The sequence below is a fragment of the Trichechus manatus genome, unplaced genomic scaffold (assembly GCF_000243295.1).
Source record: "Trichechus manatus latirostris isolate Lorelei unplaced genomic scaffold, TriManLat1.0 scaffold00171, whole genome shotgun sequence".
NCBI classification, from domain to species: Eukaryota; Metazoa; Chordata; class Mammalia; order Sirenia; family Trichechidae; genus Trichechus; species Trichechus manatus.
The window spans coordinates 5,589,293-5,601,928 of NW_004444107.1; positions in this window are offsets into that span (position 1 = coordinate 5,589,293).

Consider the following 12,636-nt stretch of genomic DNA (forward strand, 5'->3'; position numbering starts at 1 on the left):
AGTTGCTTTGTAATATTTCCATGCTTTGGATTTTGTTAAGGCTTGCTTTATGGCCTAATATGTGGTGTATTCTGGAGAATGTTCTATGTGCATTGGAAAAGAAAGTACACATGTCTGCTGTTGGGTGGAGTGTTCAGTATATGTCTATGAGATCAAGCTGGTTGACTGTAGCATTTAGCTCTTCCGTGTCTTTCTTAAGCTTCTTTCTGTATGTTCTGTCCTTCACCGAAAGTGGTGTGTTGAAGTCTCCTTCTACTATTGTGGAGCTGTCTATCTCTCTTTTCAGTGCTGGTAGAGTTTGTTTTATGTATTTTGGAGCCCTGTTGTTGGGTGTGTAAATATTTATTATAGTTATGAACTCCTGGTGTTTTAACCCCTTAATCATTATATGGTGTCCTTCTCTATCCTTTGTGGTAGATTTTACTTTAAAGTCCATTTTGTCAGAGATTAATATTGCTACTCCTGCTGTTTTTTGACTGTTGTTTGCTTGACATATTTTTTTCCATCCTTTGAGTTTTAGTTTGTTTGTGTCTTTAAATCTTAGGTGTGTCTCTTGTAGACAGCATATAGACTGATCGTGTTTTTTTACCCAGTTTGCCACTCTGTCTCTTTATTGGTGCATTTAGTCCATTTACATTCTGTGTAATTATTGATAGGTATGAGTCTAGGGACATCATTTTGATGTCTTTTCTTGTGTGTTGTTCACAGTTTCTTTGTTCCACTTAATTTTCTGTGCTTAGTCATTTTTCTTTATGTATTTTCTTTTCATCTTTTTCCTTTCTGTTGATTTTATGTTTGCTGAGTGTTCATATTTTTCTGTTTTTTTATTTTGACTTGAAGGATTATTAGTTTCCTTTGTGGTTACCTTACTATTTAAGCTTATTTTTCTAAGTTTATACCAGTCTTTTATTTCTTTATATCGCCTTGACTTCCTCTCCAAATGAAAGTTCTATGACTACCTTTTTTATTCCTTCGTTTTTTGTTTTAATGTTGTCATCTTTTACATATTGACATCTGTTTCCCTATTTTCAGTGTTTTAGCTTTGATTTACTTTTGTGTCTTCCCTATCTGGGTTGATATCTGGTTGCTCTTTCCTGTGTTGTAGTCTTGGGTTGTTATCTGACGTTACTGATTTCCTAACTGGAAGACTCCCTTTAGTATTTCTTGTAATTTTGGTTTGGTTTTTGCAAATTCACTAAACTTCCATTTATCTGGAAATGCCCTAATTTTGCCTTCATATTTGAGAGACAGTTTCGCTGGATATATAATTCTTGGCTGGCAGTTTTCTTCCTTCAAGGCTTTATATATGTCCTCCCATTGCCTTCTTACCTGCCTCATTTCTGCTGAGTAGTCCGAGCTTATTCTAATTGACTCTCCTCTGTGGAAGACTTTTTGTTTATCCCTAGCAGCTCTTAAAATTCTCTGTTTGTCTTTGGTTTTGGCAAGTTTGATTATAATTTCTCTTGGTGACTTTCTTTTGGGATCTACCTTATGTGGGGTTCAATGAGCATCTTGGATGGATATCTAGTCATCTTTCATGATATCAGGGAAGTTTTTTGTCAACAAATCTTCAACAATTCTTTCTGTATTTTCTGTTATTCCTTCTGTTCTGGTACTCCAATTACTCATAGGTTATTCCTCTTGATAGAGTCCCACATAATTCTTAGGGTTTCTTCTTTTTTTTAATTCTTTTATTTGATTTTCCCTCTAATAAGTTTGTGTCGAGTGCTTTATCTTCATTCTCACTAATTCTGACTTCCATTGCCTCAGTTCTGCTCCTATGACTTTTTATAGAGTTATCTAATTTTGATATTTTATTGTTAATCTTCTGGATTTCTGATTGCTGCCTCTCTATGGTTTCTTGCAGTCTGTTAAATTTGTCATTATGCTCTTCTCTAATCTTTTAAATTTCCTCTATTGTGTGCTCTGCGTTTTGCTTAGTTTCCTTCCTAATTTCTTGAAGAATTCTGTATATTAATCTTTTGTATTCTGCCTCTGGTAATTCCAATAAATTTTCCTCCTCTGGAAAATTTCTAGATTCTTTATTTTGGGAGCTTGCTGAAGCCATCATGGATTGCCTCTTTGTGTGATTTGATATTGACTGTTGTCTCCGCACCATCAGTAGGTTATTATATTTATTTATTTTATGTTTGCTTACTGTGTCCTAGCTTCTTGTTTTGTTTTGATATGCCCAAATAGGCTGCTCATATGAGCTAGTTTGATTATTGGCAACTTTGAAGCTCTAATGTCCTGTCAGCAGGTGGTTAGGTCTGTTACTAGGTATGTGAGCTCAGGAGTCTGCCCACTCCTCCTGTATAGATTTAGCTTAGGTGCCCAGGTAGATAGCCACCAAGTGTGTGTGCAGGCTCTCACCTACAGTCCTAGACAAGCATGGGTGATTGATGTAGGCACAGGCATCTGTCTGGAGCAGGGGGACACACTCTGAGCAAAGCAGGGGGCTGATGACCATCCCCGAGTGTCCAGGAGGAAGGCGTATCCCTGTTCCCTAGAGCATGTTGGTGGGTGGATTTTACAGCTGGACTATGAGCACTTAATGTTGTTGGCTGTAAGGACTGGGGGCACCTCTTATTCATGGGCCCCTGCAGGTGGCTAGGTGGCGTCAGTGGAGCCACTGGTCCTCAGGCCCCTGATTGGGGTAGGTGAAGACCTTGCTTAATGGGCAGAGCAGTGTCAAATGTCAAGAACCTGCCACTTCACAGCTGAAACAGTTGAAGTTAGGGTTCCAGAATATACCATGTTGTACTGCAGTAATGAGGGCCTATGCTGTTGAGATGGGCCCACAGAAGTCTATGCAAGGGTTAAGGTACTCAAAGTCTGTGGATCCCTTATGCTTGTGCCTAGGCAAATGAGCTGTGCCTACCCTGGATTCCTGCGTTAGGGGAGCCGGCAGTTTATTTTTTTCCCTGTTTGTTAATTTGTTCACTCTCCAAGGCAGGGAGAATGGCTCCAGGCTTGTGACAGATTCTACTTCCAGCCCAGGGGACTAGGCAATTGCTGAAGCTGGTCTGGGACCCAGTGCAGAGCAGGGAGCAGGGAGGTAAATGGGAGAGTTTTTTCCCTAATGGGGGCTGTTTTTGATCTGTATAGTAGGCCGTACACAATTACTTACCTTTTGCTGGATCGAGGGCTGCTTTCACTGGTTCTGGGTGGCTGTGTAGACTCTCACCAGCTGGGTCTCTCTCTGTGCAGAAAACGCACCTCCCGAGCATGGCTGCTTGCCTGCCTCACTGCTCACCCCCAAGATGATTAGGCCTGAAGGGCTCAGGCTCTCTCTGGGTCAGGTCTGGCAACTCCTCGCGGCTTCCGAACATTCTCTCCCTCCGCCTGCCACCCAGTCTGGTTCCTCAACTCTGCCTTTGGTGTTCAGGGCCCCCAGATTGCCATATATAACTGAATCACTTGTTTTTTTTGGTCTTTCTTGTAAGAGGGTTTACCAGAAGCATCTGACTACTCCGCCATCTTGGCCCCGCCTCCACCATTCACTTTTAAGTGCATGCCTGGTGCAGTGAGAAAAAAGTAAATACTTTCAAGCATGTGGATTTTATATGTATCAGGTGTTTCCCCAGACTTGGCTGGCTTTGAAAAAGGTGCAGACATATAAGTCACATTCTCAGTGACAACAAAACGAAAAAACAACACTCCAGAGATTAAGGCCCAAAAAGACAGCCACAGAAATAGCCAAAAGCCCATTTTCTTTAGGGAGAATCCTGGGTAGGCTTGTATTTTATGAGAGACTCTGGTCTCTCAAAGCATCCTCTTTACTTCTCTCCCCGGTGAAAGCAAGAAGTGGGTTTCTCCAGCTGGGTGCACAGCTTAGGATTTTCAAGCCCTCTCCTGGGAAATTGATTACGGTAAGTAGAAATTTCTACATCCAGTTGAAATGGAAACTATAGAATTCCCACTATTAAAAACAGAAATCACTAATAACTCACACTTTTGCTTTTTTTGTGGTACATATGGTTAATGCACTTGGTTGTTAACCAAAAGGCTAGAGGTTTAAGGCCACCCAGAGGTGCCTCAAAAGAAAGACCTGGCAATCTATTTCTGAAAAATCAGCCACTGAAAACTCTATGGAGCACAGTTCTACCCTGACACACACGGGGTAACTCTTAGTCAGAATCGACTCAATGGCAACTAGTGGGCTGCTTTTTTTAAAAAATATCAATAAATATACCATACACTTTGTTTTTAACCTATGATTACATTTTATGTATGTATTATGGTTCTTCAACTTTTTATATCATTCAGTGCAATCAGATGTTTCTGTAAGCCCAGAAGTTACCAATAAAAAGTGTTTTCAAGGTATTAAAACAAAAAACAAATTAAACTTACAGTACAACTTAAAAGGACAGAATGAGGCCACTGACACTTATGTTACCCCCTCCCACCTCTGCAGCTGTTCTTGCTTCCATTTCCACAGTGACCAGGTATGGACACAACCCTTCGTTATTGATTTTTCCCAAAACTTCTCCCAATAATGTGTGTGTAGAGCAGATTTTTCCAAAATTTTGATGCTGTAAAAGTGATTTATGACAGGACGAGTTAACTACTTAAAACCAGACGTTAGACAACTGTGTTCTCTAAAGTCTTTGGCTACCCTGCCATGAGAAACTATTTACGTGCTTAACTGTTACATAATTTTTTGTTTGTTTGTTTGAAGGTTCCAGAATCCCACCATGTTGCATGGCTCCCTCCACCAGCATCAAATTGTTATTACCATCTTATACAGAGCTTTTTCTCCAGATCCTTGTTTCATTTTAATGGTATGAACCATGTCCTTGGCATTTTCCCATTCCAACCAAAGTGGCCTATGTAGTATTTTCCGAGAGAAAAATTCTCTTTCCAAGAGGAATTCTGATACTAGCTGTGAAAACAATTTTCCCACTAAAAATAGTAATTTTATCAAATTTAATAATTTTAATAATTAATTTTAAAATTTAATAATTTCAAAAGTTATCATGAAAAACAAACATTAACCAGGCAGGTAAATAAAGACCTCAGGTGGGGATGTGTTAATTTTGTAAAACCCTTCATTCTGCATTTACTCAATAACCTTTTATTGATGTTCTATTATAAGTGAACAGTAATAAACCAAACTGACACAGTCTCTGAGTTTATAGTCCAAAAGAAGTGACAAACATTTTTTTTTTTTTTTTAATTACACATACACGATTTCAACGTATGTGGGTTGATATGAAGAAAATAGTTGAGTGCAATGATAAAGAATGGTAACGGGGACCTTCTTGGGTGACGTGGTCAGGAAGATGCCACCTAGGCCAAGCCCTTTGGAATGAGCAGATAGTGGCCATCTAAAGACTTACGTTCAGTGTTACTGGCAGGAGGACAGTATGTGAAAAGGCTCTGAAGAGGAAAAGGAGAAACTGAATGGGAGCCAGTAAGGCTGCCCACCACCACCCCAGACAAGCACAACAGACTTTTTCTTCCTCTTACCAAGTTTTATAACAACAAACAGCAGCCTTGTCCTGGAGAAAAGTATGGTAGACCACTCACACCCTTGCAACAGTATGTCCAGCCTGGCAAAGAGAAATCCACTTTTCGCCTATCCTCTCTTAAGCAGGGGCTCCATTTAAGTGAAAGTTTTAAACGTTATGTAATCTTGACACTGTAGAAAACATTCACCAAGCCCTCAGATGTCAGGGAGCTGTAAATAGTGGTCCATCTGCAACTCATTTGCTGCCCCTTAAACAAACTTTTGACTGATGGCTAGTTTGTTGTTGCTTTAATATTGCTTATTGGTAACAAAGTCACCAAAAACATTATATTTATGGAGGCGCCTGTGGCAGTTATTTGATGAAACGCAGCAATTGAGATTAAGGCTCAAAATCATATATAAAAGCCTTTAGAAAAACACATATGTACATGATAGTTGATGTTTCTCCAAGAAAGATGATATTGTTTACTCATGAATCAGTGTAGTTCTGAGTTGGATTTGAAGAAGTTCAAAGTTACTTCCCTTTCTAACCCAACTGAGGAATCACTTATGTAATGAGCATTACTGAAGTATCTGTGTCTTATAAGCTACCTCTTTGGCACCACAAATGAAGGTAGATCATAGACGTATGAAATAATGCTCTTTCAAGTCATTTTAACTTTTGTTTTTCAGTTAGAGACATTTACTTGTAGTTTCACCGAAATGTCTTAATAAAAATGAGTAGGGGAAAGTTGTGAAAACCATAATTACAATTGTCGTTGTTAGCTGCCTTCGACTCAGCTCCCATTCATGGTGAACTTATGTATAACAGAACAAAATGTTGTCTGGCCCTGTGCCATCTTCATGATCGTTGGTATATTTGAGTCCAACAACATAATGACATAACTACAATTATAACTGTGCAAATCTTGATGGTGATTTACCTAAAGAGAATATTCCCACCAAGGTTAAGAAACTTCAAGCTGTAAGGCCTGTGATCTAGCATGGGGAGAAGGAGGACCTCAAAACGCATCTGAGAAGCTGAGATGAAGAAATTGGTTTACTTCTGTTTCTATTAAAGCCTTCAAGATTTACCCCAAATCTTATCTTTGAATGTGAGGTGAGTAAGCATGTATTTATCTGAAAAGCAGATCAAATTCCATGGTTTTCTCCATGTGTACCTATCTGTAAAAGTGGGAAGAATTGACACCTTAGAAGTAGAACCTATCCATGAATGAGCATGTCCACTGACAGATAAGATTCTTTTAGCTGTTTCCTTCGACTCTTATTATTATCATTTGCAACAAATACATCTGTCTATGGCTTAGTTTGAAAAGGGCTTTCACACAGTGTTCATTAATAATAAGAAACCTATGACCCTACCAGTGTAGCAATTAATCCTGCAGCCTTTCAGCTCACACAAAACAGAGAGACTCAGGTTGTTGGGGCAGGGGAATACTGAAAGCGGTATCACTATAATTCCTTGACTCCCAAATGTGCACTCCAGTTGGACAGGGCATGGTGCAAATGGGAGGCAGGGAATTGGCCTGGAGCATCATTCCTTATGGAAGGGGAAGCCAAACTAGAGCTGAGGTTCTCAACCATCTGGGACCTTTAAGCTCAGTGGAGGGTAGAGCAGCAGCCAGTCCTTCCAGAAAACTAGTGTTTATATAGCTCCTGTTTGCATTTTAGAGCGCTGGTGGTACAGTGGTCAAGCATTCAGCTGCTAACCAAAAGTTCAGCAGTTCGAATCCACCAGCTGCTCCTTGGAAACTCTATTGAGAAGTTCTGCTCTGTCCTATAGGGTCACTATGAGTCGAAATCAGCTCAATGGCAACGGGTCTCATATTTTGGTTTGGTTGCATTTTGACTAGGCATATATTTTGTATTCCAAAACCTTGATGGAAGTGGAAGGGGGAGGGCTGCCTAAAACAAGTACACAGACTCAAGAGATGTAACACTGGATAAAATGAACTCAGCTCTACTGTTTCCTTGACATGTGACCTTGAACTCAACCTCTTAAAATATACATTTCTACAAACAGGGGATAATAATAATAACCTTCTTTGAATGTTATTTCTTTTATTCTATTTTCTTTATTTTTTTTAATTAAATGAGTTAGTGCATGTAATGTCACTCTTTGAATCCTGTCCCCAAATCCTTGAAAATGAGCACTATTTATTAAATCCTTAGCATACAGTTGAGCAGTTTACATGTGTGATTATATTCCTTTCAAATAACTTAGGAGGTATAGCCATTTAGAGATCAAGACTCTGGGGCACAGATTGATAAGCTAACTTTATCAAAGACATAATTAACCATTAGTCTAGCCCCAGAACCTGTGTTCTCAACCACTAAAATGTATCACCTACATGTAGATAATTCTCAAAGATGCTCATTGTTAACATTTTAGTGACCGATATTCTCATAAGTTCACTTTTATTCAATAAAACATTAAATTACTTTGGTTGTAAGAATAGTCTTTTTTTTTTTTTTAAATGAGATTCAAAGCTGTTTTTCTTTCCATTTAAATTTTAAAAAGCAGCCCATAAAACATTTTTTTCCGGAAAAGATTCTTTATCCAAATTGTTATTCACCATCAATACATACTATCTCACTTTAATAACACAACAAAGCTATGAGGCAGGAAAGGAGACTAAGTTTATGAGATGTTAAAAACTCAACCAAACCTGTTGCCATTGAGTCGATTCTGACACATAGCGACACTACAGGACAGAATAGAACTGCCCTGTAGAGTTTCCAAGGAGTGGCTGGTGAATTTGAACTGCCGATCTTTTGGTTAGCAGCTGAGCTCTTAATAGAGAATGTTAGGTAAATATTAACACTAAACCCGATGACGTCGAGTCCATTCCAACTCATGGCCACTCCATGTGTCAGAGTAGAGCTGTGCTCCAAGTAGAGTTTTCAGTGGCTGATTTTTCAGAAGTAGATCATCAGGCATTTTTTCCAAGGCACCTCTGGGTGGACTCAAACATCCAACCTTTCTATTAGCAGGCAAGATCATTAACTATTTGCACCACTCAGGGACTCTCAGATTCTAATATTAGTAACCGTTTATTGTGACTATATGAGTCACTGTTAGTCAGAATTGACTCAATGGAAGTGGCTTTGGTTTTTGGTTTACAGACATTCTACATTCAAGTGTTATTTCAGGCACTTCAAGTTACTCTGATTACCATGACTTTCAGAAACACAGTAAATACAGACCTAGACAGGCAATGTACCTCTTAAAGGACCCAAGTTCAGCTCAGGCCTCTCTTACTCTAAAAGCTGCACATTTTCTGGTTTAACAAGCCCTGACATAAATACTTAACTCTTTACTCTTCTCCATTGTGTTCTTCCTCTCCCAGACTCTTTCACTGCCTCACTTCAGTCCTTACTATCACTGAGGCATTGAAATAGCCTCCTAACTGGTCTTCCTGCCTCTGGATTTGCTCCCCTCAAATGCGCCCTCCACCCTGCCACCAGGGTTACACAACAGCAGTGCAAATGTGACTGAATCCTCTCAATTACATGCCAAAGTCCAAGCCTTCATTCTGGCAAACAAAGCTCCCCACGGCCTGGCCCGTGCCTCAGCTCAGCTCACATTTTAACTACTAATAATGCAAACTGAGGTATTGGTGATCCAGTGGTAGAATTCTTCCTTTCCATGTGGGAAGCCCAGGTTCAATACCCCACCAATGCACCTCATGCACAGCCACCACCCATCTGTCTGTGGAGGCTTGCGTGTTGCTATGCTGAACAGATTTCAGTGGAGCTTCCAGACTACTTCCAGATCTACTTCAGAAATTCAGCCAGTATAAACCCTATAGATCACAACAGTCTGATCCACAACCAATCATGAAGATGGCACAGGACCAAGCAGGGTTTCTTTCTGTTGTGCATGGAGTCATCGTGAGTCTGGGCCCACTGACGTCAGCTAACAACAACAATACAAAACTACATAGTTATCCCAGCAAACCCTGTTGTTCATTCCACACTGCTTTTATGCTCTCTCTGGCTAGAAAAATCTTATGATCTTTCAGTCACCATGTCCTGCTCTACATTTATGTTCAACCTTAAGAAGTAGCTCAGGTATTATCTCCCCCAGGAATGCTGACAAACCCTTATTCTTCAAGCTGAACAAGAAGGACCTCTTTCAAACTTGCAGTGTCCTGTGCATACTATGGTTTTGAAATGGTCTATGTATGTATGTATCTCTCTGGGACTGTGTTTCATAGAGCTTTGTTTCTCCAGTACTTGGTAATACTAGGAATCAGTAAAGAATTTGTTGAAATAAACTGGACCAGCTTGTCCAATTCTAAAATCTAAGAAATGGAAGAAGCAAGATTTTAACTTCAGGCCATTCGAGGCCAAATCCAGTGCTCAGTCAATCAGAAAATGAACACATTATAAGAATTAGATTTCATAGTCCTTCTTGCAATGGAGATTTAGGCAGAAGAGCTTGATTAAGTACTCATCAGATGTCTACAATTATTGTCATCTTGGGAGCAAAAGACAGAGAAATGTTTTTGGACAAGCTGTAAACCATTGGTATCGGTATATGTTAAATCCATGTTAATTTCTAGTGTGGATCAGTGTATTTCTAAAGTGTCTGTAATATAGCAGAAAAGTCTGTGTATAAATAAAATATGTTCATACCAACAATGACCTTTAGTAACTGCATAATTATTGTATTGTCTGGTACTGTTCACAGGCATCTGGTTATTAATCATAGATCGAGAAGCAAGGGAGGAAATCACAATTTTTCTTGGTAGGCTCTCTATTGAGAAGTAATTAAAGACTTTAATAAAAAAACAAAGCATCAAAAACTTTCCACACACAAAAAGGTAAAAATATATTAAGTGAATATTATCTTTTATCTTAGAAAAGTTAGGAAAATGAAGACTATTTTGTTTGTCTACTGCCTATAAGGGGTGAACACATTAACTGTTGAAAGAAATAAATTTAAATCAACTCCTTGAGTGTAGTACAGGGACAGTGAAAATGAAGGAAACTCTCAATGAGACGGATTGACAAATAGTTGTCAGCAACGGACTCAAACATAGAAAGGATCATAAAGATGGAGCAGGACCGTGGAACGTTTCTTTCTGTTACCGTGAGTCAAAGCCACTGTGAGTCAAAGCCAACTCGATGGCAAACAACAACAACAACATTGAATCTAATAATGTCTCCTTGCTGGATTTAATATTAAAAGACTTTCCCTCCTTCATCCACCTCGAAAGGGTGAATGCTTCTTGGATTCTGTTTTTACTCCCTGGGGATTTATTTCATCACGGAACTTCATTTCATCTTCCACTCAGAACCTGGTGACTGTCATGTTTTTCACTTCAACTCATTTGTCTCTTCTGTTCTCCAAGACTCTCCAGCCGGATGCACAAAAATTACTTTGGCCTCAGCATATCTGATGAACTTCAACATCTTCTGCATTGAATATACCTATTACACACAAACTCTTTTTCTTGGTAAATGACAACACTCAGTTGCCATCTCACCTTCTTTTCCTCCCTCACTCACGTCCAGTTTTTATCTAGACATGTTGATTGTTCTTCCTAAATATCTCTTAATCTGGCTCTCTTCTTCCTCCCCATTTTAGATGAATTAATTTAAGTATCCTATATCTCTCACTGAACAAATAGCCAGTTTTGTAGCCTCCACATTCTAATCATTCTTCCATTCTGCTGCCAGAGACATCTTTCTATACCTATAATCTGACCACATTATTCTCCTGATTAAAATATTTCAAATGCCCCTCCACCCACCCACAGAAAATAAAATCAAAACATGTCTCTTACTGAAATGACTTTAGCTTACCTCTCCAGCCTCATCCTCCTTACTTTCTCTCACTGTCCGTTTCCTTCAACCAGACACGGTCCCTTTATCTACATCTTTACTTACATACCCTCTACAACAATGTTCTTCTCTTTTCTCCTCCCTCCTTCTCTTCTTGTTGCTAGGTTCCAACAGGTCAGTTCCAACTCATAGCGAACCTATCCCTATGTACAACAGAACGAAACACTCCGCGGTCCTGCACCATCCTCACAATCAATGCTATGTTTGAGCCCATTGTTGCAGCCACTGTGTCAGTCCAGCTCTTTGCGGGTCTTTCTCTTTTTTGCTGACCCTCTACTTTACCAAGAATGATGTCCTTTTCCCGGGACTGATCCCTCCTGATAACATGTCCAAAGTAAGAGAGACCAACTCCCGCCATCCTCGCTTCTAAGAAGCATTCTGACTGTACTTCTTCCAAGATAGATTTGTTTGTTCTTCTGGTAGTGCATGGTATATTCAATATTCTTTGCCAACACCATAATTCAAATGCATCATTTCTTCTTTGGTCTTCCTTATACATTGTCCAGCTTTCGAACGCATATGAGGAGATTGAAAATATCATGGCTTGGGTCAGGTATGTCATAGTCCTCAAGGTGACATCTTTGCTTTTTAACACTTTAAAGAGGTCTTTTGCAGCAGATTTGCCCAATGCAATGCATCATTTGATTTCGTGACTGCAACCTCCATGAGCGTTGATTGTGGATCCAAGTAAAATTAAATCCTTGACAACTTCAGTCTTTTCTCTGTTTATCATAATGTTGCTTATTGGTCCAGTTGTGAGGATTTTTGTTTCCTTCATCTTGAGGTGTAATCCATACTGAAGGCTGTAGTCTTTGATCTTCATCAGTAAGTGCTTCAAGTCCTCTTCCCTTTCATCAAGCAAGGTTGTGTCAGATCTGCATACCACAAGTTACTAATGAGTCTTCCTCCAATCCTTATTCCCCCTTCTTCTTCATACAGTCCAGCTTCTTGGATTATTTGTTCAGCATACAGATTGAATAAGTATGGCGAAAGGATACAACCATGACGCACAGCTTTTCTGATCTTAAACCACGCAGTATCCCTTTGTTCTGTTCAAACTACTGCCTCTTGGTCTATGTACAGGTTCCTCATGAGCACAATTAAGTGTTCTGGAATTCTCATTTTTCACGATGTTATCCGTAATTTGTTATGATCCACACAGTTGAATACCTTTGCATAGGCAATAAAACACAGATAAACTTCTTTCTGGTATTCTCTGCTTTCAGACAAGATCCACCTGACATTGGCAATGATATTCCTCATTCCACGTCCTGTTCTGACTCTGGCTTAAATTTCTGGCAGTTCCCTGT